The following is a 24,649-nucleotide window of genomic DNA, read 5'->3' on the forward strand; positions in this document are numbered from 1 at the left end:
ATTATCCAAATCTCAGTTAAATATTACTGCTACTAGAACCGTCTCCTCCGGATTTGGCCCATTGCATTATACTTAAATCTTTACTCTGGCAAAATGTAAGTCAATGGCCTGCATAAGGAATGAGTAAAAATGGAGGTGCAATTACAAGATCTGAGTCTTCTGTTTGCAGAATTGTTGCTTGGTCCAGGTCAAATAACATATTTGTTCTAAGAGTTTGTTTCTCTCAGACCTTTTTGATTTTTTAAAATATTTTATTCATCATCTTGCTCCTTTGTATAAATACACTCTAGTGGAATTGCTACAAATTGGAGGGAAAATTACTTTACCCAAACTGTAGTTCATCCAAGATCTTGTCTCTGATACATTCAAATCTTCCTCAAGGTAGGAAAATGAATATTATGGAAAAAGAACTTCATAGGCTGCAAAACTGTACATGATTGAATGAGTACTACAAATAGTAACCACACACATTAATTGGAATTTAGGGGTCTCTTTTCTAGAAATACTCTAATGAACAAGTTTACTGGCAGGACTGCTCCCTAAGACATTCAAATACATTGTGGAAAGCTAACATTTTTCATTCCTATTCATGAGAATTCAGACATACACACAAATAGTTCTAGTACTTGCACTCTGATCATCAGAGAACAAAAATATATCATCTGACCTATGGAATCAAAATAAAAAAAAATTCAAAGCAAATAGCTAGGGAGCAATCCATAGGCAGAATTTTTATCACATTTTGATCACATGTAATTTTGCAAGATGAACAACACTGTGGAAGAGGTGATCTGGTCATACACAACTTAGGGCAGAAAGTGAATGGATAAATGCAATGAATAAATTGATCACTGTGACTAGTTCACCAAGGTCTTGCATATGCAATGGATTGACCATATATTTCTATGTGGACTTATAAAGTCATTGTGCGATCATTTGAAGGAATGAGCAAGCACAGACATACAGAGGCTGCGTATGAAGGAGAAATTAAGGAAACATGATCTATAATGTCCGTCTTTAAACATATGGCGGGAGATGCAGGAACAAGGAATTTTGGCTGGAGTAGGAGTTGATTTTGCTGGAGTGGAGAAGACACTGACTACTCTAACCCTGTGGGCCACATAGTAAGAGTTAATTACCGTTCCATGTTGTGGTGTAGAGCCACACTGTCTCAGCAGAAGGCTAAGTACTGGGAAGATGCCATGCCTCAAGAATGTACATTGCCTCCCAGAGCTGTTCACAGGCAGCACCCCATTTGCAAAGCTTTGTAGAAGGGTGAAGTATGTGCTCCCCACCAAGATGGGCAGCTTTGCTGATCAATGATGGCAGAAGTGGAGCAATGACCCTGCCTTCTCCCCACCCGTTCCTGTCAGGTCATGGGCAGGGAGCCGTCTTTACTAATGTAGCTCTCACTAAAGCTTTTGAAAAGATGTACCTTGCTGCTCCCCTGGTTCTGGGCCACTGGAACCAGCTAGAGCACAGGAGACCTCTGGATCTGAATCCTTCCTGGACCATCAGACTTCACTTAGGGCACAATCAAAGCTCCATCATCTCTGTCTATTGTGTTGTTTTCTGGAATAGCTGTCTTGTTGCATTTCTAACTTCACTTCTTTACGAGGATAGGTTGTTGGCCTATCACTCAATCCCCCAAACCAGAGAACCAGTGGGCTGCTTTTACTCTGGTCCTTACCTTCTGACATATCCAGTTTGGGTGGCCTTACCAGGAGTTAAAACTCTCACCGGCATAGCTCTTGGGGTCATTGGAACATGCTAAACTTCCCACCATGTCAAGGTGTAGCCTCCAGGGAAGGACGGGGGCAAACGGTGTGGACAATCCCCTGTTTGAGGTGCTCATTGTAGTGGGCAGTGCTAGCACCCTCTTGTGCCCCACAAAAACAGACAGCCGCACTGTAATGGTCTCCTGCCCCGTCATATTAGTGAATGTGGGAACCCAGCACCATTGCAGCTGCCATAAATTGATCTTTTTTAGAAATCCTTGATTAAACTAATGATAATAAAATCCTACGACTTAATACAATTTTGCACCTCTACCTTGTGCTTTTCAGCTGAGATCTCAAAACGCTTTGCAAACATTAATTAAAAACCCATGACACATGTTTGAGGGAGGCATGGGTTGGGATAGATAAATATCATTTCATGTACTATGGACATCCTGCAGCTGTGTAACTAATAAAAACAAGACTACTACTTAGGAGCAATATAACCCTGTACAAAACACAAACTTGGGACAAATTGTACTGTATTCAGCTGGATCAGGGACAGAGAATTTTCAGGTAATTCATTATCTGAATTGGGATTTTGCCAGGCACTTGGCATTAACATCCTTACTTGTTATGAAAAGTGATATCAGATCTTTAATGGTCAAAAGGGGTGAAGATAAGAACATAAGAATGGCCATACTGGGTCAGACCAAAGGTCCATCCAGTCCAGTATCCTGTCTACTGACAGTGACCAATGCCAGGTGCCCCAGAGGGAGTGAACCTACAGGTAATGATCAAGTGATCTCTCTCCTGCCATCCATCTCCACCCTCCGACAAACAGAGGCTAGGGACACCATTCCTTACCCATCTTGGCTAATAGCCATTACTGGACTGAACCTCCATGAATTTATCTAGTTCTCTTTTAAACCCTGTTATAGTCCTAGCCTTCACAACCTCCTCAGGCAAGGAGTTCCACAGGTTGACTGTGCGCTGTGTGAAGAAGAACTTCCTTTTATTTGTTTTAAACCTGCTGCCCATTAATTTCATTTGGTGGCCCCTAGTTCTTATATTATGGGAACAAGTAAATAACTTTTCCTTATTCACTTTCTCCACACCACTCATGATTTTATATACCACTATCATATCCCCCCTTAGTCTCCTCTTTTCCAAGCTGAAAAGTCCTAGCCTCTTTAATTTCTCCTCATATGGGACCTGTTCCAAACCCCTAATCATTGTAGTTGCCCTTCTCTGAAGATCTTGGTTTTATCATAGAATATCAGGGTTGGAAGGGACCTCAAAGCAGGACCAAGTCCCAGACAGATTTTTGCCCCAAATGGCCTCCTTAAGGACTGAACTGACAACCCTGGGTTTAGCAGGCCAATGCTTAAACCACTGAGCTATCCCTCCCCATGAAGGGCCAACACCAAACATCTTGCTGGGATATGTTTCCATACTTATTCAGAGGAAACACATTTACTTAGTGAGTCCCCAGTTCAGCAGAATATTTAAATATATGCTCTTCTTTAAGCATGGGCTTACATTTGAGCATGTGGTTTTGATTAATTGGGGTAAAAGGGCCCAAATCTGGAAGATGCAGAATGCCTCCAAGAAGTGCTTGTGGCAGAGTGGGACATGACAGTACCAAACGATGAACTCTGTGTTGTGTTGTTTTTGAAATATTGGCATTGAGTCTGCACAAATCTTGCAAAAGGGCAGCCTTTTGTAACTGTGTTCCAGACAGCTGCCCTGCCCAGGAAAGGTATTTGATACCTCATTGAAAGCTCCTTGTGAGCACAATCTGGAGCTCTGAATGACTCTCAGTGACTGGTCCACCCCCATGGACCAATGGTCTTTGTACACAGGGGCTGCAGGTGGGGAAGTTGGAGAGGCAAACAGGCCTGGTGGATCCAGAGCTTCTCTATCTGAGCACATGGCACAGAGAAAGAGGCCTGTTCAAGAGCAGGGTTCTGCTGTTTGCAGGGGGCTGATCTTCTCATGTAAAAAGGACTTGCAGGAGAGAGAGGGCAGGATGGACTCTGCCCAGCCTGAAACTCTGATAAACCTCAGACTCCTAAGAGGGATGAGCTCAAACTGGGGGTGTGGTGGGGGATGTCTCAGGACTTTTGTTACTTTTAGAGGTCTTTAACTCAAGTATTTTAAGAGTGACATCAATGTGGTTAAGAAACTCCTTTGCTAAGCCAGTGTTCCTTGTCTCTGATGGGGTTAAATGAGGAAATCCAGAGTGGCCCCAGCCTTGGAGAAGCTCTGAGGAAGCACGAGAGCTTAGCAGTTCAGAGGCACTGGTTCCAGGGTCTAGGGAGTCTGAACTGTGGTGTCCCACATCCCAAGAAAGGGCATCAGACAAGATGTCTGCGCCTGAATGTGTCTTTGGAGTTCCAGAGCTACAGACAGTGACTAGGTTCTACCCAGAGCCAGTTGGCTTGGAAGCATGTGGGACCAAGTGATTGGGTCCACTCTCAGAAGAGTAGTGAGCGTACAGTTGGTTACTGTAACAATGCTGCTCACCCTTAACTCACTTTAAAGTCAATGGGATTTAAGGGTGCTCAGCATCCTTCCAGGACTGGGTCATTATTGAGTAACCATCCAGAAGTGTCCTTGCCTGTGATGGACCTGTCCCAGTGTAAATATAGGACTTCAGCCTCCTGGGTTCTCAAACTGATATCTTTCTTATGCAATACATTCAGAATTCCTTTAAAAATATTCTGCTAAATACACAATACCTGAATTACATCCAATGCCGAGAAACATAGCTCTGGATGCTTTTCAGAGCCACTATCAATTTTATTCACAAGCTATTCCATTGAAAAGTTAGCATATTAGCAAGAAGTTTCAGCAAGAGCAGTGTAAGCTTCAGAAATCAAAACCCTGCCCTAGAAAAACTACCTTTGCAATGTGAAAATGTATCAGCTGTAGGAGGTCAGTGATAAATATCTCAATGAGGCACCAAAAAAGTAATGAAGCACTTTTGAGTATTGGACAAATCATTACAAAATGTGCAATCCCTAAACCTTTGTGGGAATATTGTAGCTGTAGGAAGACATTGCCTTTGAGAGCTGAGCTTGCTGGATCAAGCTGGGTTTTGGAGGGTTTTTTGCCCCTCCCAATGAATATGAGCTTTTTTTGGAAGCTTAACAGTATGCAGGCACAGGAGACATGTAAAAACAAAACCATATAAAATGTCAATGGTTTTAATACTGATTATAGCAGGATCCTAGACTAGATGGGATTCAGAGATTCTAAGGCCAGAAGGGACCACTGTGATCATCTAGTCTGTCCTCCTGCATAACACAGTCCACAGACTTCCCCAAAATAAATCCTCTGAACTACAGCATATAAACATCCAATATTAATTTTAAAAGTACCAGTGATGGAGAATCCATCACAACTGTTCCTGTTCTAATGGTTAATTATTCTCACTGTTCAAAACGTACATCTTATTTCCAGTGTAAATTTGTCTAGCTCAACTTCCAAGATTGATTCATGGGACGCTGGAGGAAGAGTTTTCTTCTTTATCTGCCTCACAGATTCCCTCATTTTCAAATTGCTCAGTACTAAGGACATGCCACAACTGGAACTGTACATGCAAACACCCCAGAGTTGGCGGAAGGATGGATCTAGATCTCAACTGCGTAACTTGGGTCCGTCTCATAAAAATGAACCTGAACATCTGGGACATTCAGATTTGGATCCAAGTCTGCACCCAAACTTTGTGACTAAAACCCATTTCTATCTGGTACTGGTTCAGAAGAGAAGAAACACATTCTGGAGACTATGACTGGGAGTTTCAAAGGACCCAAAGGAGTCAGGCATACACCTTCTATTGAGCTCCAGTGGGTTGTGGGTACTTAAATTCTCCTAGACACTTCTGTAAATCCCAGCCCTTGCTATTTATTATGCCAATGGATAAGTCCTATTAAATTCTATGTGAATATAACCAATAAGATGTATAAACATTGAATAAGGTCCTATCAAATTATTATAAAAACCAACAGATTTTAATAGTGAATCAGATCCTCTGGGTTTTTTTTAACTGTCCTATAGTATTCTATAGAGAAAGATAATTATCTAATAAGTTATGTAGACTAGATCAAGAAAACCATAGGAAGGTTATAATTTTGTACTAATTTTATAGGACTTCTTAGCAATGATGAAAAATAAACATCCTGAAATCAATATCTTTAAAATAAATTATTGGCATGGGTAAGATTTTGGATTTTTATGCTATTTTGTGATTTTTCATAAAAATAGTGTAACCCTGGCCTCAGTAACTTCAGTAAGGTCAGCATTTCACCCAATATCTGGAGCTCTAGACACGGAGGAAAAGCTGAGCAGTTAGCAAAATGTATCATACAAAGACAAAATAGCTCTTGTAGCAGGATTCTGGTGATACAAGCAAGGTGATTACACATCAGGCACCACTGGTTTCAAACCCAGTCCTGTCGCGTGAGACCCTTGTCCTCTGTACCACCACACTGCAGGGTCAGATGGGGGAAAAGCTGCTAATGCCCCGCCACCACAGGCTACACTTGCTGACTCAGCAGGGCCACCTCACTAGCAGCAGACTGTTGATTGGACACCAACAGTTATAAAGTTCTCTGTTCCTGTCCCACACCTTTTCTGAGCAGCTAATTACTAGGCTGCAGTGACCCAGACCCCTCAAATCACGTTCTTGCCTCTTCACCTAATTGCTGCTCCTTGCTTCTATTACCCCACCTGGTTCTTTGTTCTTAGTTCTTCCTCTTTTGCCTGGTTCCTGCTTCCTCACCCTACTCCAGTTACTGACTCCAGCTGGACCCTGGATGTGACTTCTGGCTTCCAACTCTGGCTTTGACCTTTGGTGTGACTGCCAACAGACGCCACCCCCCTGGCTTCAACCACTAGGTCAAACTGCCCGTTACAGCCCCTCCCCCCTGACATTACTAGAAATGTGTGAGCACAAGAATTTCTATTTCGCAGGAAATTCTATGATTTCAAACTCTGTGTTCATTCAAGCTGAATCAGAAAGAACACCAATAAAATATTGAATTTCCTGTGAAATGAAATTTTCAAAAAAACACAAAACAAACCCAGCCTTTGGTTCCATCAAGAGAAACATCATTTAGATAAACTCAAAATGTTTCATTTTGAATTCGACTGTATTTTAGTTATAATATAAAATAAAATTCTAAATGAAAAGTGGTTTCAAAGTGAAAAATCAAAACCTTCCAAAGCACTTCATTTCAGTTTTTTCCCCAGACTGGATTTCATCAAAAAATGAACAGATTCCCACAGAATGATTCAATTTCAATAAATCAACATTCCATTCAAAAATTTTCAGCCAGCTCTAATGGTTACCTAGAAGTGTTACATTTTAATGAATGCTACAAAGACAATATCCACTGCAAATTGCATAGAAAAGACATATGCACGTTCCAGCAGCCTTCAATCCTCAATCACTGCAGAAATGACAGAAATCAGAAATTAAACACCTTCAGTATTGACCCCTGCTGTTCCAATAACAATTACCATTTCCAAATTGCTCCTGCCTGAAAAATAAAATATGGGTCAGGAATAGTCTTTTTGCAAAATGTAAATGCTGTTACCCAGAAAGAACTGTGTCAAAGCAGACTTGAACTTCAAAGCACAGGGAAAAGAGCAAACATATTTTAAACCCTCTCTTCTTTTGCTGGGTATTTTCATTTCTCAGATTTGCTGATACTGTATCTTCAATATTTTATTGCCTCTGCCATTGGCAATACTAAGAGTTTTACTGCAATGAACAAAAAGCCAGGCTCCAGGGACTGCCTCCTGTCACTGCTGTGTTATGAGTCTGCTGTTATATTACAGTCAGGGAGGCATTATTTTTTAAGCTCTGATTCCAATTCTGAAAATAATAATTCACTTTGACTTTCCAAACATGTATTTCACCAGAAAAAAAATAAAGAAAGAATTGAACATGTATAATGCACACTGTGTACATTTATGATGCTATAGAGTTGGGCATAAATCTTAATCTTAAGAATAGCAAGCCAGATCCTCAGTTCTCAGCACAGCTGGAGTGATCAGGGTGCTTTAAGCCACCTTTTAACTCCCACAGACTTGAGCCAGTGTACATAAAACAGGCTAAGGGGCTGTTCCATGTTACCCTGCTACAGAATTCCCATTATGACCCTGCACTGGCTGAGAATCAGGTGGAAAATCATGTGTTCTACCCTACCTCCTATGGTCATTTTTCACCCATTGAGGAGCAGACAGCATAGAGTCGGCTATACTGTCTCTACACTACTCAAGGATTCCTGTTTTTCAGGGGAATTCTCAGCTAACAGAGGGCAGCTCAGCTGAGGGCAACTTTCCAGCTCCTTGGTGCACCTGAAGCAAAGCAGCTGGGGCCAAGAAACTGGCCCAATATATTTTATTTACACCTTTTTATCCAAAAGTATAACTGGGTTCAAAGAATTAGATAAGTTCATGGAGGATAGGTCCATCAATGGCTATTAGCCAAAGATGGTGAGGAATGCAACCCCATGCTTTGGGTGTCCCTAAACCTCTGACTGCCAGAAGCTGGGACTGGACGATCGGATGGATCACTTGATAATTGTCCTGTTCTGTTCATTCCCACAGAAGCATCTGGCACTGGCCAGTGCCAGAAGACGGGACACTGGGCTAGAGGGATCATTGGTCTGACCAGTATGGCCATTTTTCTGTTTTAAAAGACAGTGTTATTTGAAATGCTAAACAACATCTCTAAGGTTTTGTGGGACTTCCTGCTGCCCTTATTCAGGTGAGATCAAGATCTTGTCCTCTGTGGGTACGTCTAGACTACCCGCCATATCGGCGGGTAGTGATCGATTTCTCGGGGATTGATATATCGCGTCTCATCTAGACGTGATATATCGATCCCCGAAAGCGCTCCTGTCGACTCTGGAACTCCACCAGCGCGAACGGCAGTAGCGGAGTCGACAGGGGGAGCCGCGGACGTCGATCCCGCGCCATGAGTACGAGAGGTAAATCGATCTAAGATACTTCGACTTCAGCTACGCTATTCACGTAGCTGAAGTTGCGTATCTTAGATCGATCCCCCCCCACCCTAGTGAAGACCAGCCCTGTGATTATTTATTGGGGGTTCTGTCCCTTTTTTGACTATTCCTCTAGCTACAATTACCTCGCTGTGCAACAGCGTTGCCAGATCAAACCAGGGAGTCAGTGGCTGGTGCATTACTGTGCCAACCCACCATCCATTCAATGAAGATATAACATAGCTGAGGTGCGTTTTTAAAGTAGAACAGATGGCAAGAAAACAAATGGATATCTAACCTAAAACTAAGGAAATGACAACATTATTGCCGATATGGAAATGTGAAATTTAACAAGATAGATTCATATGAATTTACATAAAGCTACAGATTTGGAAAGTTAATTTTGAGGTTAAAGGCTGTGTCACTATATTATCATAACATTAATATTTGCAGTAAAATAAAAATATGCAATGGGTATCGACAGTGGCAAATTCACTGCAGTCCCTCACTTCCTGTAACATTTACATAGTCTTTAAAGAGCTCAGCTTTGCCATCTTATACCATTTTCACCATGGTTTTCCTTGTGAATTCCCTTTCTTTGTTTTTCCTCTTTTTCATTTCAAATTTCATGTACCCTCTATGTTTAAATAATTGTTATTTATGATTATTATTTTACTGGTCAGATAGGGAGTCAGATGAGAAGAAAGGTGAAAGTTTAAATAAAAGAAAGCAGATTGATTTCTTAAAATCAGATCTTGACATATTTCCAAACATTTTGTTGTTAAAGATAACAGAATGAACTGAAAGTATAAATAGAGAGAGCAGTAGTCCATCCCATGACTCATGCTAGATGCATCTTGCGGTTCAAGAGTCATTTATTATTCCAAACATATTCATCGTCACCTTACTGTGATTTAAGCTGTCTGATCCCATTAAGCCGTATGCTAGAGCATTCCATTATCTGTAGATGATACCAAAGATCTCTCTAGAAGTATGGGAGCATCAGGGACTTGATCCTGCCAGGTGATAAGCAGTCTGGTGAGCATCCTCTACCCCCATAGGCCCCAAACCAGCAAGGTGCTTTTACAATACGATATATACAACAATGTGTTACAGGTGAGCATGTTTCAGACCAACCACTACAAAAGATGGCAAAGACACAACACACTAAATTCTCAAATTGGGCAGGGGTTAAAGAGAGAAGCCAGCAGCCTTCAGAACTGACCCCTAGGCAATATTGGAAATGTGTCAGAAAAGCACTAACAGCAGAGCAAGAGTTTTCAGGCAGTTTCAGTGTCCAAAAGCATCCACTAATATGTGACCTCTAGCAAAAGCAAAGGTTTTCCCTTAGGAACTCCTTCCTCTAAAAGGCTGTTTCACACCCACAGTGTCATAGAGGAAGGGGAAGTGGATAACTCATACATGGTCTGAGAGGAGAAAACACTATCCAAGATCCTGTAAGTTTTGCTGTGTGTACCAGCTGAATAACGATGCACGTAATTGGAAATAAGGCAGATGTTACTGGTGGTACAGCTACATTTAGGCTGTAACACATAGGAAGAGCTTTCAAAAAGATCACACAGAAGTCAACGTGCCTACGCATGCCAGTTGTTCAATGTGATCCTTACTCCTTTGATCCCTGATCCCAATTACTTTCATCCCAGACCCCCCCCTTTTTTTTGTGGTGGCTAATATGAAACCTACAAAAGGAACCCACAATACAGTATCATGTTGTGCATGCTGCTCAGATTTGCTTATCCCTGGCTCCCAATCTTGTTCTTAAACACTGAAAACATATGAAGGTGGGCAAAAGCATTGTGTGGCAAATGCATCTATTCGACCACAGTTAAGATGCACTGGCTCAGCAATTCATCAGAACAGCTGAAGCACCAACCCACTCAAGCTCTTTATGGATGCCCAAGAGACTTTCAGGGCAGGACAAAGCTGTGTGTGCAGATTTGAAAAAGCCTGACAGTGCTGCTAATGTTGGGCTAAATTGGAAGTGATCACATAGCTAGTGGGTCGATGAGGTACCTGCAGGATAAGCATTGGGCCGGCCTTTGAAGTGCTGATTCAAACATAGGCTCATATGAATATCTCCCCTACATTTTCCACACGGAGGAAACAACAGGCACTCTGAAGGTAGGGAGAGAAAAAGCCCAAGTATCAAAGACCGTTTTTTCTTCAGAAGTTCTTTCGTGCTAACCCTCTAGGGTTGGGGCTCCAGGAGTTTTGTGGGGACACGACTAAGAGGTCACACACGAGGTAGGGATGTCTACACTGTACAGCAGCATCCTACTCCAAACCCACAGAAGTCCGTGTGGAATTTCTCGCAGGAATTCACATTGCTTTGATGTATGGGAACATTCCTGAAAACATTTAGGGTAGGATTTCACTGCAGAGAGTTAGCTCCTACTGGTATCTGGGCTTTGCTTCTTACCCATCTCCTGTTCACACACAAACCTCTCATCTGAGTTTAGTGGCGATTTCAGTCTGGCCTGACTGGCAGTGTGGATTAGAGGCCAGATTCTGGTTTCGCTTGGGCTGGTAAGTCACCCACACTTTGCAGTGAGGATGCAGGTTTAATCACTGAAGTGATTATAGATTCATGGAGTTTAAGGTCAGAAGGGACCATCATGATCATCTAGTCTGGCTTCCTGCACATTGAAGGCCACAGAACCTCACCCACCCACTGCTGTAATAAACCCCTAACCTCTGTCTGAGTTACTGAAATCCTCAAATCATGGTTTTATAGACTCAAGTTACAGAGAATCCACAATTTACACTAGTTTAAACCTGCAAGTTTTACCCATACCCCATGCTGCAGAGGAAGGCAAAAAAAAAAACAACCCACAAACCAGGGTCTCTGCCAACCTGATCCGGAGGAAAATTCCTTCCCAACTCCAAATATGGAATTAAGTTAGACGCTGAGTAAGTGGGCAAGACCCAGGACACTGAAGAAGTAGGAGAATGATGGTATTGCCAATGGAGACAGTGATTTAACTGTAAGGACAAGAATCAAGTTACTAGCATGGGAGTCACTATTCAGATGAGATAACGTAATATGAACAATGAAATGCTTATGTTAAGCTTCAGAGCATACTCACGGTGAACTAAAACATTTCCAAAAACCTGAGCAGATGCAGACTGATCTGAGTGATTATACAGTAAATTAAAGACTGCCTTTCCTCCTGACAAACCCAAGACTGGAGTTGTTTACTAAACATTGCCAACACCACGAAGATACAGCCACAGCTGTGTTGTGTCTTCAAATAAGTTTTTTTTTAAATCTACTTAATTTAAATAAAATCAATTAATCCTCAAGTTTATTTGTGTAATTGATTTAGATACAGTATAAGCCGATTCAGCACCCGATTCAGCAAGCCGTATTGATCTTATTTGGCCAATAAGATAACTCAAACCCATTCTGGAAAACACACACAGCCATCTGGAGACTATTTTACACAGTTAGAGTTATTAGATGTGTTAGCTGGCTGTTAACATTTAATACTACTACATGTTGTAATAACGCATGACTCAAATATGGGGTCAGGTGGCCAAAGTTTGCATTACTACCACAATGAAATCTTTATGGTTGTTTGCTAAAGGTTGAAAGTAGCTGAAAAGGTAATTCAGTGCCTGGAAGCTGTATCTGACTTTGATCATAAAGCAGTTAATAAGCTTTACATTTACAAGAAAGAATAGCAATATTTATTTATTTATTTCATTTGCCTCCTCTCTTGTGTAATATGTTCTCTCTCTCAGATTCCATAAAACATCTCTCATCACTGAGTCCCTTTCAGAATCATGTCACTCTAAAATACGATATCATGTGTAGGGAACCAGGAGCTGATCGTTTTAAGATAATAATGGGATTTGATTTTTTTTAATCATAATGTCAGAATTCTTACAGTCTTTATCAGAAATATAATATATGTCTTTCCCACTGTGCTCCATTCATCAGATAGCGTTCTACAGTATTTACTTTTCTTTATCTATTTTGTTCCAAACTCTCTCATAAGGCTGCAGGAACCTACCCACGGGGCAATGCACCGTGACATGCGGAAGGAACAAACTAGCTTGAGACATTCATACTAGAAATGCCACCTCTCCCATCCAGAGGCATAAGACTGAGCAGAAGTTGCTTTGCTCTGTCCTGTCTTTTCGCACATAACATACCATGTGGCATCTTCTTTTTCCAACAACTTTGTGTGAGACGTTTTTCCCCTGCAGGGCCTGATTTAGCATTCATGCTGAGTCATGCATTTACTGCAGTGGGGTTGCTCCTGCTCTTCAGGCCTTTCATGTCCATCTACCATGGGGAGGAAGTGTTTAAATATCACATAATTTCCTTAGACATCAGGCTAACAAGAGGTCAATAAAAATATAACAAACAACGCTGGGCCAGAGCATCACCTTGCGTAAATCAGCATAACTCCATTAAGTTTAAGTGCATTTCTGTCCAATCAGACTTACTATCTTTGTTGTGTTTCATGTTTGTTCGTTGGCCAGGATCACGCTTCTTATTGTATACAATTCTGGAAGCTGAGCTTTGTAACAATCCCCAGAGAGTGTTTCAGACGTACAATATCTTTTAAAAAGAAGCAGCACATGTCTGTCTTTGAAGATGCACATTGTACTGCATGATGAAAACAGAATGTCAATACTCTCACCTTTGGGAATCCGGGGAGATGTCTTTCGTTTCACAATGTCAAGCGTAACAGCGTAATTCACTGAAGAAAGCTGATCTGCGATCCCTCCAGTTAGTGATGAAAGAGGCCAGGAGATCAGATTTAACAACAAAAAAGACAGACCATTCATGCAGAATTGTTACAAAATGGGGAAAAAAATGAGATGTCTCTTTGGTACAGTCCAGAATTTTGGGAAATCTCTTGTGTCTCTCAAGTTGAGGATTTCATCTTATTTCTTTTGCGCCTTCCCCTCCCTCCCCAATCTCTTCACTGAGGCTGTTCGAGCTGATGTGGCCAGGGCGGATATAGCTACCAGAAGTACTTTGTTTATGTTGTGATGTTCATGTAACAGGATAAGCATCTAGAGTACTGGATGGCCATCTATAGTTGTATTTCAAAAAATTCAATTAAAGACAAATAAAAATAAGTGTATTGAAAAAAATTCTCACCCTGAGTTCATTTTGCTTATACGCCGCATAAAGCCGTACTCCTAGTTAAATCATGCTCACCATACAGTCTCACGTAAACCAAAGGACACAACTCATGTAAATAAACAAGCAAGATTTGCCCCTCCCCCCCGCCCCGTGTGACTTGGGAAAATCTAATGACGTATTCATTGGCAAATGCATGCCTCTACACGTGTGATGGGACAGAGGAAGCAAAGATAGAAGCTTTAAATAGAAGAGGGTGATGCCTTGTCCTCCAGGATTAATTCCATTAAATAACTGAGTACTTTTTATAAAAGAGGGTGCTTTCCTGCAGGACAGGATGAATTTTGAAGGACCAGGATGTGTTAATTCAACATAGCCTAGCTACAGCCTCTGTTTGTCACACCCTTATTGAGCACCAACAGAAATGGACACTATCCTTCTACACTGTAACTGTTCTGGGATGGAGGCAGTGTATCTGAGGGGCGAATCGCCTTAAGTGAAGTGGGTCCCCATGACACAGAGGTTCAATAATGGATATCGCTTTGCCAGTTACGATGGGTTTTGCCCAGTGATTTTAGACATGACAATAGAAGGGTAAATAAAATGTTGTTTGGTAAGCTCAAAACAAAGATGGAGAGAGGGGGAAAATGAGAGAAAACAACCCGAATAACAGTCGGAAAAAGACTAGTGGCAGTTTCACCAAAAAATAGAGCTGATCTCAGAAAAGCTTTAAATTGAAAGCACCTTTCAGAGAACGCGCGCGTGTGTGTGTGTGTGTGTAAAAAAGAGCATTGCCAGTCCCCATAAGAAGAATTAGAAATGTCAAGAGTAAAAACACGGTGCACAAAGTGGAGGGAGGGGGAGAGAGATTACGAATATAAAACATTTCGTTCTGCGCTATATTTAGTTCAGAAGCACCTTTCTGCTTCTGGCAGGGTCGTCCTCAGGAAAGGAAAGAAATTAATTCTCCGCCTTTCCCTTTGAAATAGCTATAATGCCATCTAAAGGTCTTTGTACAGTGATGTAATGTCTTCAACTCTGAGCCACCCCAGCTCCAGCAGGTTAGGCAGATGTGAAGCATAAGTGTGTGATTTGAGGGCTGGTTTTCTGTAGTGAACTTTTGAAGTGGTATGTTTTCAAAGAGCAGAAGTTATCACATTGAGCCGGCTCTGCTTAGGCAACAGTGACATAACTTTCTTTGACTATAATTGATCCTTTTCATTACATCCACGGAGTTTGGGAGCTCCTTCAACAAACACACTAAGACTCAACATGTGATTTATGGGTCATTTGAATGGCATCTATCGGTATTCACACAGCACTGAATAACATCCCCACCTCAGCTCGTCCTGTTCCAATATGCACTGGGTGTCTTGTAGTGAGAAGTGGCTTTTTTAGGTTGTTCAGAAGTACTGCTCAGGTTTCTGGAGGGCGATACCTTATGATGGATTCTATGCTACTTATTAGTTATAATTCTAATATTTTCCCAGCCTCACCCTAGTCATTGTTCTATCCAGTGCAGCCAACACTAAGAATTTCCCTTGCTTTGTATATTGTCAGTGCCACTGTCCACATCACCATATAGTTCACAGTTATAATGTGAATATGCCATTTCCCTGTCATTGTGACAGATTGCACTGACTTCCTTCCTCCACGAGTTATTCTGTCATCGGGAAATATCATCATCTTGTGGTTTCAGAGTAGCAGCCGTGTTAGTCTGTATCCGCAAAAAGAACAGGAGTACTTGTGGCACCTTAAAGACTAACAAATTTATTTTAGCATGAGCTTTCGTGAGTTACAGCTCACTTCTTCGGATGCATAGAATGGAACACACAGACAGGAGATATTTATACATACAGAGAACATGAAAAGGTGGAAGTATGCATACCAACAGGAAGAGTCTAATCAATTGAGATGAGCTATCAACAGCAGGAGGAAAAAAAACTTTTTGAAGTGATAAAAAAGATGGCCCATAGAAGGTCTGAGGAGAACTTAACATAGGGAAATAGATTCAATTAGTGTAATGACCCAACCATTCCCAGTCTCTGTTTAGGCCACAGTTAATTGTATCTAGTTTGCATATTAATTCGAGTTCAGCAGTCTCTCTTTGGAGTCTGTTTTTGAAGTTTTTTTGTTGCAAAATTGCCACCTTCAAGTCTGTCACTGAGTGGTTAGAGAGGTTGAAGTGTTCTCCCACTGGTTTTTTAATGTTATGATTGTGTTATGATTGTGTTATGATTGTGTCCATTTATTCTTTTGCGTAGAGACTGTCCGGTTTGGCCAATGTACATGGCAGAGGGGCATTGCTGGCACATGATGGCATATATCACGTCGGTAGATGTGCAGGTGTACGAGCCCCTGATGGCGTGTCTGATGTGATTAGGTTCTATGATGGTGTCACTTGAATGGATATGTGGACAGAGCTGGCATCGGGCTTTGTTGCAAGGATAGGTTCCTGGGTTAGTGTTTATGTTGTATGGTGTGCGGTTGCTGGTGAGTATTTGCTTCAGGTTGGGAGGTTGTCTATAAGCGAGGACTGGCCTGTCTCCCAAGATCTGTGAGAGTGAGGGATCATCTTTAAGGATAGGTTGTAAATCTTTGATGATGCGCTGGAGAGGTTTTAGTTGGGGGCTGTAGGTGATGGCTAGTGGTGTTCTGTTATTTTCTTTTTTAGGCCTGTCCTGTAGTAGATGGCTTCTGGGTACTCTTCTGGCTCTGTCAATCTGTTTTTTCACTTCAGCAGGTGGGTATTGTAGGTTTAAGAATGCTTGATAGAGATCTTGTAGGTGTTTATCTCTGTCTGAGGGATTGGAGCAAATACGGTTGTATCTTAGAGCTTGGCTGTAGACAATGGATCGTGTGGTGTGTCCGGGATGGAAGCTGGAGGCATGTAAGTAAGTATAGCGGTCAGTGGGTTTCCGGTATAGGGTGGTATTTATGTGACCATCGTTTATTAGCACAGTAGTGTCTAGGAAATGGACCGCTTGTGTGGATTGGTCTAGGCTGAGGTTGATGGTGGGATGGAAATTGTTAAAATCACGGTGGAATTCCTCGAGGGCTTCTTTTTCATGAGTCCAGATGATGAAGATGTCACCAATGTAGCGCAAATAGAGTAGGGGCATTAGGGAACGAGAGCTAAGGAAGCGTTGTTCTAAGTCAGCCATAAAGTCATCTTGTGGCACACTCTAGTTTCAAATCATGGCTTTAAAATGAACACAACTGGATCTACAATACAAACACATTCAACAGAATTTTCCTTCCATTCCAAATTGCTTATCATACTAAGGTCTTCCAACAATATCTGTGGAAATGAAATGCCCCATTTTTTAAAAACAAAAGCTCATAGCAAGGTACACACATTTGGTATGTTCTAACATCAGAAATATTAGATCTGATTCTGATCTCATTTATATGAGTGTAAATCAGAAGCATCATAGAATTGAATATCAGGGGTGGAAGGGACCTCAAGAGGTCATCTAGTCCAACCCCCTGCTCAAAGCAGGACCAATCCCCAGACAGATTTTTGCCCCAAATCTTTAAATGGCCCTCTTAAGGATTGAATTTATAACCCTGGATTTAGCAAACCAATGCTCAAACCACTAAGCTATCCCTCCCCTAGGAGAGTCAATGGAGCTACCCAAGTAGAAAAAAACAGGGTAACAGAGATCAGACTCAGGGCACTGATGGGCTGACATGAGGTAATAGTTAATAATACACCATAACATACCTTGCTTAAACTCAGCTGGTGTCAGACTTCACTGCATAATTACACATACTTCCACAAGTAGGTTAATTATAGTATTACAAAACTGATTGCGATGCAGATTCTGTTACCATTGCTGTCTATTTCACAGCTTCCCATCACCAGCTCTAGGACTAATTTTATATTTAAATATGTAGCAGGCTGGATCTTTTCCTTATCAGAAGTCCATAAGAATGAGGTGTAGGTGGAATTCGCTTGGTATAAAAAAAAATCCAAGTTACTCCCAAGATTAGATTAGGCCAGATCTAGAGGACCATTCATGTCTATATTAAAAAGTTTTATTTTTTTTTTAAATTGATGGCGGTTTACTTCAGATGCTCCCTCTTAAGTATTCAGGTTTGAGAAAAATAACTGCTATTTGTAGTAAAACTAATTATAGGAAGAACTATTTTAAGCAGTTTAAATGTGCACTTGCTGTACTTGTCATAATCATGAGAGAGGAGAAAGGTTGATTGGCTTGTTCAGTTGTTTGAAGTGCATTTGTTCTCTCATTTGCAGAGGACTGGCATGCAGCAAAGATCAATTGCCTGTCATTGATTGCTGGGTTCTCTCTTTCTTTTTATTTTTGACAATTATCAGGTAGCCATCCCGGATATAAAAATGGTGAAGGACCTTAAGAGATATTAGAAATATTTGGACAGTGTCCTTTGTTTGTTGTAGGTTAAGGGAATGTAGGGTCAAATTTGGCTCTCAATTACATTGGAGTAAATTCTTCAGTGGCCTTGGCTATACTTATTTATTTTATATTAATATTTAGTCTTTCAGGGACTAATGGTGTAGTTCTTATTCAAATATAATTCCCATTGGCATCAATAGGGGTTTTCCCTGAGTAACAAGACGACTAGGCATTGAGTATGCAAGCCATTCCTTTGGCCTATGTAGGAGATCCGGTTTAAGAGTAATTGTAACCTGTGTGACTCTTCTGCATCCATCATGCCTCAGGTTCATCTCAGAAACTGACAGACAAGTGGGGAGTAAGACATTCCCTAAAAATGTGATACTTATTGTTTTATTTTCACTACACATGTATTTTAGATCCAACTCCGGTTTCCCCAGTTTTGCAGCATGTTTAGCCACTGGGACTATCTGCAACATTTTTACAGACTCTTAAGATTGGTTTCAGCTCTCTACAAAGAATGTGCATTTTTGTGATTGCAATGATATCAAGCAAACAAAAGCAGAGAAAAATATGTAGACCTATACTTCTAATTTATACAAGGTATCATATCAGTCTAAAATTGACCAGGACCCCCACCCCATTGTGAGGATCACACCAAGAAGGTAATCCACAGGGCAGTAATCTCCTTGCAGTGGTGGGTGAATCCACTACCTCCATCACCCAGAATTAAAGAGAAGCGCATGATACACTGGGGCCCTTTACACAACTCTGGCAATGTAGAAGGGCCATAATGTAAAACAGCCTTAGGGTAAATGAGAAATAGGTCCAGGGTCCCCCCCACCTCTAATGTTTATAGATGTGTGAAAAATTATTACTGACTGCAGAGGATACTGTACCTGCACAGCTAATGGATTAGTAGCTGTTCGTTACTTAGTGCTACTCAAATCTTTCATTCAAATATTTATTATACAGGGTAGCCATCAGCCATAATTATACAACTAAATAGGCCTTGCTATTGTAAACACACACTCAGTTCAATGGGATTACTTTTGTACAAAAAGTTATGCACATGCATAAGTGTTTTCTAGATCAGGGACAGTTGTTATTCATTATAACAAACTATAAGTCAGTACACTGTTATGGTTTTATAATGCCAATGTATTATTATTGGTGTTCCAAAACAGGAAAGTTTAGCTCAGTCAACTTTTTAAATGCAGGTATTTTCAAAGAAGGTTTACATGAAATATCGCCAGATATTACTTTTTTCTTTTGTTTGGCAAAGATGACAGCGGAGTTCAGTTTTCCATGTAATTTTAAGCTCTTGTGTTTGACACTGTTGAATAGTAGTGTAGACAAATACCCCCAGAGACAGGGTCTTTAATTATGAAGGTTTATCACTGAGAATCAGTTTGCTGGTAAAGCCACGCTGCTTTTCCCATTGCCCATACTACACATAATAAGCATTCCTGAGGATTTTTTCCCCCATTATTTCTTGAACTGATAAGCTTTTCATCATACTGCTTTACATCCTTATGACATACTAGCCATAAAACTCATATGGAATAATTAGATTGACCACCCTTGCCATGTATATATAACTTGCTTAACTTTGAAGCATTTGAGTAGTGACATCGGTGGGAGGTGCTTAAACTTTAGCATGTGCACAAGTGTTTGCAGGATCAAAGCCTAACTTAATTGTATACACAGATTTTATGTTAGGGAGATACTTACTGCACTATTGCTATGACTGCAGTGGAAGCTACAGTTCATCACACCTCTGAAAAAATCACCACTGATTTCAGTACCTAGCTTTGGGCAGCCAAGTTAGAACATTTTGACTCATGCCTTTAATAGCCAATAGAGTAATCCCTGGAAAAATAGGTATGTTTTAGAACTGCATTGGTGCTCCTATATTTTTACCTCCACTAATTGTCATAAGCTTTGCTCTCTCTGCTAGCATTACACTTGAGTCATAGGTTACCCTATAACGTACCTTACAGCTAAGAAGAATACAAACTCAGGCACTGAATCAGAAGCTAGTCTGCATGGTAGATTACACTTTAATTGCAGATACATTTATCAGAACATTTGACTAGGTAAAGAGCAGTTCCTATCAATGAGTAGTAGTACTTGTTAGAGATGTATTGCAGTTTGCTTTGCGTAATAAATATGTGGTTGCTGCATGTTTATCCATGTAGTCTCCTAGTGATGACCAGAACAAGGTGTATTAAACAGAAAATCCTCTTTTCAATTACTTAAATAATGAACAGTCAAATTTTTTTTTTGAATCTTGGACCTGTTTATTCTTCCACTGAAGTCAACGGGAATTTTGCCTCTAACTTCACTGGGATAATTGAAATGAGATTAATTTTGTCCCTTCCCACAAACAAGCTATACCAGAAATTATACAGGGTGGTGATTATTGTGATGGCAATTAGAAGTGTAGTGTGCAGACTTGTAGGCTCTCTCAGGTCCAACCTGTTTCCATAGGAAACAAAACCAAGTGATTATACTAATTCTTGGGATGATGTTAGAACTGATGGAATCTTTGTATGCTACTCTTTTTTTAAATGGGTTGAATTCATCATTGACACAATCCACTGATATCAGTGGAGTTACAATGTAGAATGTAGCCAAGAATGTCAGTTTCAAAAGAAATTACATGCATGCATATCTCATCACGCAAACCTAGGCAGGCAGCATATTTCACATACTCATCAGGCAATGGTTGCAACATTCAAGGAGGTGTTTTAGAAAAGCAAGATTGGAACAAATACTAGATCTGTGCAGACTGCATTGTCTAATTTCTTAACAGTCTACCCCTGTAAATGGGCATGTTTACACATAAGCTTGTTTGTCTCAGGATCTGTGGAAAGTCAGTGGTAAGCAAGATTCTGGGGCAGCATCTGTGGTGCTAACAAAATATTAGACAAATAAGGGAGAAATGAATTAACTTCAGCCTCACAGAACAAGTTAGCCAAATTACATATAGTTTTGACATTAAAAAGACATGTCCCTCCAAGCAATGAAAGCAGCAACAAAAATCTAGAGAATGCTTCCTGTTCCTTCTATGCACTCAGCCTACAACTGATTCTGAAATCTAGGTTAAAGAGACCTTATCTCCCATAAACATATGTGGATGTTATCAATAAGGGATGAGTCATGCTAGATGATTGTCATTTAGTGTCCTATTGGGACACTTGAAGGGCAGAATGGTGGAGGTTAGAGAGGTTTACAAAAAAGATAATAGTGTTTTCTCCCCCCTCCCCCGAGTCCCTTTCAAACTTTTAATGGAATGGGGTGTATAGATATATATATAAAATAGGGTTTTCTTCCCCCCCCCCCCTTCAAACTTTTAATGGAAACCTAGCAGGATTTCCTTATCCACGTTACAATTTTAACAAGTAGTTCTTGTGATCATTTGTGGATTCATCTAGTTCCTATAGACAAGGGGACAAATCCTGACTCCACGGGGATCAATGGGAGTTTTGCTATTGACTTCAACGGGACAAGGATATGGCCACAGGCCTTCATTCTTCTCCCAGGTCCCAAACGTGAGGCCTCTGACAGCTCTTATCTCCTGCCTGACTCCTACTGCTGCTATTTCTGACTCACGGGGTCAGCCCCTCACCAGATTTATCCCAGTAGGTTTCTACTGCCTCCCCTCCCTATTCCTATGGAGCCAGCAGAGAGAGAACCCCATCTGCTTTCTCTACCCATTTCTTGGATAGCACTCAGGCCTGATTCATCAAGGCTTCCCCTCATTTCATTGCATCTTTCTCTTACTGGGTTTTCTTCCACCAGGCCTCAGGTGTCCTCTTTTAAGCCCAGTTGGAGTGAGCTGATGAGGCACGGGTGCACTGGCCCTGCTCCCTCTTAAAGGGCCAGTGCCATCCTCTCCCAGCCCCCCTAAGGCCTAGATTAATCTTCAGGCTGCTATAACTGGCGCTAAGAGCCAGTTCAGTCCCTAGCCAGCACCAGGATTGGGGTGATGGTGAGTGGCTTGGAGTCAACTTTGGTGCCTCATCCTTTGCTCTAGCAAGGCTAGGATTTGTACTTTCAGTGAATAATTTATCCAATAAGCCTCTGCGTAAGTACTTGTAAATAATTGTTTTCTTTCAGCTCTACTTTTAAATATGTGGTTGTGGTTTTACAGGCAGGAGAACTGACAGCAGTTTGCACATTATTTGTTCACATGACTACTCTGCCTTTTCATTAGTTTATGCCTAGGTTTGGGATGTTTCAAAAGATTCCCTTTCAGGCAGACAGAGTGTGTGCCCAGTCAGCCACCTAAAAATGACTCTGAACCATTTATATAGTCAGCAAGCACAGGGGCAATTTTGTGCTTTCCTTCCGTTTTCAATGTTCGCAGAATCAGGCTGCTTCCTTAAATGTGTCATGACAAGGAGTGATGACTTTGTGCCACAGCTGACACTGAAAACTGAAATAAGAGGGAGATTTCTGTTCTGTGTGTCTACGTGGTTGTGCAACAAAGAAGTTCCTCTTATCCATTTTAAATAGGCAACAGGAGAACAAATACGGACTCTGAGAAATGCAGAGGAATGAGCAAGGTTACAGGGACACTTCTGCATGTTGAAACAGTAGGGGAGTAAGAAAATCAAGATTTAAAAAAGGGTCAAACTTTCTGAAATGCAGTATTGGGCTAGGTCCTTGCTGGAGCCATTTTGCATTAGTCTGTCAATATAAAGTAGCTGCAAACTGGTTTAACCAGCTCTATGTGATTTCCTTGATGTAAGGGAATCCCAAGTTATTATATGACCTGCACAGCAGTTTACTCACCTCAGCGATGTTGATGCCCAATGAAAGGAGCGTACTGGGGGAAAAATAGACATGTCTATGGAGTGGCTACATACAGCCACCTTGACTTCAATGGGACTACCAATGTACTTAAAGCTGACCAGATGCTTAAATGTTTTGCTGGATTGGGACTCTAGTCCCCAACATTAGTATATGTAATGGAGAGTTCCCCGTTGGTAAAGTCCTCTGTTTTCAGATGAGAAGGCTTTGAGTTCTGTTCCCAGTCATGATGACTGGGTAGTCTGAGAGGCCTGAAAGCTGATGACCATGAAGTCTAGGGCTCTATCACAGAGCAAATCTACTCTTGCACTACGGGTACACTCCTATCCCCTGGCTATTGCTGTTGTATGGATAAACACAGGGGTTCAGCCTTAAGGGATGTCAACCTAGCACTTTTTTTTAAACCTGAATTCAGTCTACTAAAATAACCAAAAGAAAAACCAGACTTCAATATCTTCTTGGAGAAGGGACTCTGCCCCAGCCTCCTATGGACAGATCTGGGTGAAGTATGTTCAACAGGAAATGAAGCTGGCATATATTAATTGTTGCCTAAACAGTGAAAAATGAAATTGTTCCCTCCTGCACTTTTGTTTTCAACATAGGTGGGTGTTGGGGGCTGGAAATTCACGAATAAAGGTGATTTAAACAGAGTTAGTGTATGAAATCAGTCTGGGAGAAGCAATGGGAAGAATAAATGCCTACAGGATTGAACAGAAATTATACATGAGGAAAAAGTCAAATTAAATTGGAGTCTCTTGGAGAAGGTAAGGTAATTATCTGGGCAAAGAGAAGACAGCGTATTTATTAAAAGGACTTTTAGAGGGATTTAGAATGTTATAAGTGGGTCTGTGGATTTTCATTCTTTAAAGCAAAAATATTTAAGTTTGCCCTGTAAATCTGTAGCTGAGTGAAAATCAACAGCCAGAGCTTGCATGGGGCATGTAACTCCCATGCTAACTGGATAGGTTGTATCAGCTGCAATATTGCATCAGCATTTTGACTGACGATGGCGAACGTGAACTCTTGGGCAGTGGCTGCCCCATTGTACTAGCACTGTTGATCTCACTGGTGCCTGTGCAGTTGCAGGGTTCGGCTGTTTTGATACTTGCCTGTTAAGAGGTTGAACATTTTATTGACAGCCAGACCAGTTCCCAGGTTATGCAGAGGGAAGAGAAATTGCCATTTTTTAAACTGTAATTTACTTTTCAAACCATTTCCTCCGCATGTTAAGCACCATCAGGGCAATGAGAAGCTTTAAGAAGACACTACAGGGTATTTTTGTTATTAAAAAGTAAAACCTTCATCAAATGGAAATGAGATTTTTTGTACAGTATTGGATTACTGTATTAATATCAGGAAGAGTACCTGGAGCGCTGGGGATGGTTGAATTTCATCTCTCTTTACAGCTATTTCAGTTAATGATTCTCAGAGATTTAAAGTTACCAGATACAAACTTTTCTCTCAGCACAGAAGTTTTGGAGTACGATGCTGCAGAAATGAGGGTCAGATTGTGCCTGGCCTTGGCACAGAGGCTCTGGGGGGTTGGGGGTGTACAAGCAGCCTTCTCCCATGTATACTCCCATCTCCCCT

General features: G+C 41.1%; 1 protein-coding gene across 1 annotated transcript in view; it reads right to left on the bottom strand.

Moving 5' to 3' along the window:
• Positions 1 to 24,649, bottom strand: part of TRPC7 (transient receptor potential cation channel subfamily C member 7) — a 364,174-nt gene that overhangs the window by 128,535 nt on the left and 210,990 nt on the right. The gene's annotated exons all lie outside the window — the stretch shown is intronic.

Source organism: Mauremys mutica, chromosome 8 (assembly GCF_020497125.1).
Source record: "Mauremys mutica isolate MM-2020 ecotype Southern chromosome 8, ASM2049712v1, whole genome shotgun sequence".
NCBI lineage: Eukaryota > Metazoa > Chordata > Testudines > Geoemydidae > Mauremys > Mauremys mutica.